This window comes from Tachyglossus aculeatus, chromosome 21 (genome assembly GCF_015852505.1).
Source record: "Tachyglossus aculeatus isolate mTacAcu1 chromosome 21, mTacAcu1.pri, whole genome shotgun sequence".
Classification (NCBI taxonomy): domain Eukaryota; kingdom Metazoa; phylum Chordata; class Mammalia; order Monotremata; family Tachyglossidae; genus Tachyglossus; species Tachyglossus aculeatus.
The window spans coordinates 78,022,314-78,027,020 of NC_052086.1; the positions used below are offsets into that span (position 1 = coordinate 78,022,314).

The 4,707-nt window shown below is 45.7% G+C and overlaps 1 non-coding gene across 1 annotated transcript; it reads left to right on the forward strand.

The window, feature by feature from the left end:
• Window positions 1-3,273: 3,273 nt before the first annotated feature.
• On the forward strand, window positions 3,274-3,408 carry LOC119943029. The gene has a single exon (XR_005455515.1). It is a non-coding gene; the product is annotated as a small nucleolar RNA SNORA7 (small nucleolar RNA).
• The last annotated feature ends 1,299 nt before the right edge of the window (window positions 3,409-4,707 follow it).

The following is a 4,707-nucleotide window of genomic DNA, read 5'->3' on the forward strand; positions in this document are numbered from 1 at the left end:
TAAGTGCTGGGGTAGATACAAAATAAATGGATTGGACACAGTCCCTGTCCTACAGTCTTAATCCTCACTTTACAGATGAGGTTAACTGACACACAGAGAAGTGATTTGCCTAAAGTCACAGAGCAGACAAGGGGCAGAGCAGGAATTAGCACCCTGGTCCTTCTGATTACCAGGCCCAAGTCCTATCCACTAGGCCACACTGCTTCACTGTCCTGCTCATCCCTAAGGTTCTAGGGTGCTGGATCCCAGTGGTGTTTATTCTGGTACTTATTCAGCACTGTACCAAGCACTGTGCTAAATACTGGGTTAGATATACTCTGATTCTATCAGAGTCCCTGACCTACATGGTTTCTCTTGGCCTTTGGGATTTGGGCATCAGAGTGTACTCCGAAGTGTTTAGTGGAGTCCCCAAACTCAGGCCTGACCACCTCTGGGGAGTTTATGCAGAGAGGGTGGGTGTGACTGGGGGTGTTTCTGCACAGAGAAGGGGTGGATGGGGCGAAAGTGTTTCTGCATGGAGAGGAGTGGGCAAGGCTGGAGTGTTTCTGCACAGAGTGGGGGTGAGCATGCCGCACGGTGTCCATCTGTCCTGCTGGCCCAGAGACAGACCATAGAGTCCCCAAGCTCCAGGGCACCGATGAGCAGGGTGAGGTGAGAATTGTCCCTCTGCTTATGGTGGAAGCAGGCTGGGATATTCTGGTTTTCTCTGAGAACTTTCTGATACATTTATATTGTACTCTCCCAAGTGCTACGTATGTGCTTTGCACACAGTAAGCGCTCAATAAATATGATTTAATGAACGAATGAATACAAAGAGCCCTTTGTATGAATACCAGGAGCCCTTGGGCTCCTGGTTCTGGTTCTGCCAGTACCAGTACCTGCAACTGTAGTTCATGTCCTGCTCACAGCTCAGTGTCACACCCTGTCCCCACCCAGTGACTAAGTGTCTGGGTGACTCTGGTCTTCTGGGAACAGGCCTCTTGTACCCCAACCACACCGGCCAGGGGCCACAAAGGGGTTGGGGCTGGACTGTGGTGTCTCCTGGCTTGGGGCAAGGTAACTCTAGGATGGGATGGGTGTGAGAGCTCTGGACTGACCTGTCAGACCTGTCTGTTGGTGATGTCATTGGGACTCAATGCTCAATGCCCTGGAGAAAATCAGCCATCCACATAGCTGGGATGAGGTATGTGGTACTTAACTTTCCTCAAAGCGGGGTCAGGTTCTGGCTTCCTTCATTGGGCTCTCCATCACAGGGCTATTCCCACCATTGTTTTCTCTGATTCCTTGAGAGCTGGGTGTGAGTGAGTTGGGTCCCTCCCAGTGATCAAGGCATTCTGATCATGCTGATATTTCGCTCTCTGATGCTGCCTAGTCACCGTGATCTGATTCCAGACCAGAGTGGTTTCTGCCTGCTAAACTGCGTCCCATGAAAGGACAGAAATGCCCATGAAATGTCCTGGGGACAATAGGAGGGTGATGATGCCAGGGGGCCCAGCCAGGGGAGGGATGGGGGATCTTATCTAGACTCATGGGCCAAAAACAAGAACTTGGAGCTGCACATTAAGGGCGAGAACGTGGTCTGGGATTCCTGACCTCCAGGCCTCCGAAGATCCTCTTCCTACCCACCCCCTCGTCTCTCCCCACCCAGTACTTAGTAAAGTGCTTGGCACATAGTAAAGACTTAAGTACTGTCATCATCATCATCATCAGCAACAAAGAGAAGAATTCAGGACTCCAGCCTCAGGTTCAACTAAATTAGAAACTATTTCTGGGAGGAAAAGTTGTTCTATCATGTTTGCCTGATTTTGAGCTCAATAGTTTTCAGAATGATCCCAAGTTGCTTCGACTTTGTTTAAACCCAGATATATCCACTCATTTACAATTCAGAGATCATGTTCTTGCAAAGCCCCCACATCAAGCTAAGCTCACTATGTCAGATGCCACGGGTCAGGGCATAAGTCATTTCTTCCAAAATCACAGTATGTCTCACAATATAATTTTTGCTAAGTGTTTGCTCTAAGCACTATACCAACAGTGGAGTTGATACCATAGTAATAATAATAATGATGATGGCATTTATTAAGCACTTACTATGTGCAAAGCACTGGGGAGGTTACAAGGTGATCAGGTTGTCCCATGGGGGGTTCACAGTCTTAATCCCCATTTTACAGATGAGGGAACTGAGGCCCAGAGAAGTTAAGTGACTTGCCCAAAGTCACACAGCTGACAATTGGCGGAGCAGGGATTTGAACCCATGACCTCTGACGCCAAAGCCCGGGCTCATTCCACTGAGTCATGCTGCTTCTTGTGCTACCATATAAGCAGACAACTACAATATCTGTCCATTGTGTGTCTCACAGTCCAATAAGGAGGGAGAATAATTAGTTTATCCCCATTTTACAGATGAAGCAACCTAGGCCCAGAGAAGTTAAGTTGCTCTAGGTCACACAGCAGGTGATTGGCAGGTGGAGATTAGAACTCAGGTCTTCTGCCTCCCAGGCCTGTGCTATTTCCACTAAACCACTGCTGCTAAACTTAGACTGTGAGCCTCATGTGAGACAGGGACTGTGTTCAAACTAATTATCTTGTATCTACCCTAGCACTTCATGTGGCACATAGTAAGTACTTAGTAAATGCCATAATTATTATGTCTTATCCAAGCATCCTCAATCACTCAATCAATTATATTTACTGAGTGCTTATTGTGCACATATCAAACAATGATGAGCATAACAATGATGATAAAATATTTGTTAAGCACATACACATACAAGGTGATCAGGTCCTGGATTGGGCTCACAGTGTAAGTAGGAGGGAGAACAGGTATTGAATCCCCATTTTGTGGATGAGAGAACTAAGGCACAAAGAATTTAAGTGACCTTCCCAAAGTCCCACAGCAGACAAGTCGGGGACCAGGGATTAGAACCTAGGTCCTCCGACTCCCAACCCTGTGCTTTTTCCACCAGGCCACAATGGTCTCACTTATATTAGAGAATCAGCATGGCTTAGTGGAAAGAGCATGAGCTTGGGAGTCAGAAGTTATGGGTTCTAATCCCAGCTCCACCACTTGTCAGCTGTGTGACTTTGGGCATGTCACAACTTCTCTGTGCCTCAGTTACCTCATCTGTATAAAGGGGATTAAGACTGTGAGCTCCTCATGGGACAACTTGATCACCTTGTATCCCCCCAGCACTTAGAACTGTGCTATGCACATAGTAAGTGTTTAACAAATACCATCATTATTATTACTATATGTATAAGTAATATTAAGATTCCCTCTCAGGATTGCACCTGGAGAGTTTCCAGTTCTCTACCAGTCTCAGCTACAGGAGGGAGAATCAAGCAGAGGCATACCCATTCCATTCCTAGCTTGGGCAGTGGCTAGTGAGTGGGAGATTTGCTACAAGTCAAAACACTCCTGTGCTAGGCTGCAGCGGCCTGGGAGAGAGTCGAGGGTGGAGACTCAAGTTTACCGCACGGAAGAAAGCAATGGTAAACCACTTCCGTATTTTTACCAAGAAAACTCTATGAATACTCTACCAGAACAATTGCAGATAAGAGAGTGGGGCATTCTGGGAGAGATGTATCCATGGAGTCGCTACGGGTCAGAGACAACTCGACAGCATAAGACAAGACAAAATGAAGAAGAGATGCAATTTAACTCCTAAACCTTTCTCTGGACTATTTGGAGAATGTCCTTCAGCATCCAGATTCTGATGAAATCTGTCTTTGAGTTCAGTCAAAATAAAGGCTGACATTTTGGATGGCCACGTTCGTCTGATTTAGTTCCTATTGTGAAACTTCCCAAGTGTTACTTCTCCAACAGGGCCTGTGAGATTCCCCATGATGCAATATGCCATATGATGTTCACAAATACTGTCTTTCTCCCCTTCTAGACTGCAAACTCCTTGTGGACAGGGAATGTGAAAGAGCTTAGGCTTGGGATTCGGAGGACGTGGATTCTAATCGCAGCACGGCCACTTGCCTGCTTTGGGACCTTGGGCCAATCACTTCACTTTTCTGGGCCTCAGTTACCTCATCTGTAAAATGGAGTTTAGGACTGTGACACCCCCCCCCCCGTGGAACTGGGACCGTGTCCCACCCTATCTTGTATCCACCTCAGCACTTAGAACAGTATTTGGCACATAGAAAGTGTTGTACAAATACCACAACTATTATTATTATTATTATTATTACTTTCTCAAGCATTTAGTACAGTGCTTTGCACACAGTAAGTGTTTAATATCATTGCTGGATTTATTATTATTACTATTATTAATGTGGTACTTTTATAGCACTTACTATATACCAAGCACTGTACTAAGCTCTGAGAGAGATACAGTAAAATCAGGTAGTTAACTGTCCTGGTCCCACATGGAACACACAGTTTTAAAAGAATGGAGAACAGATATTTTTTCATATTAATGTCTGTCTCCCGCTCTAGACTGTAAGCACTTTATGGGAATGCAAAGTGTCTGCTAATTCTGTCACACTGTACTCTTGCAAGTGCTTAGTACAGTGCACTGCACATAGTAAGTACTCAGTAAATTTTATTGATCAATTGATTTATTGCCCATTGTACAGATGAGCAATTTTAGGCACAGAGAAGTAAAGTGATGCTCCCAAGGTAATGTAGAAGGCAACTGGTGGAGCCAGGTAGATCCTTTGGCTCCCAGGACTACTACTTTCCACTACACCTTACTGCTC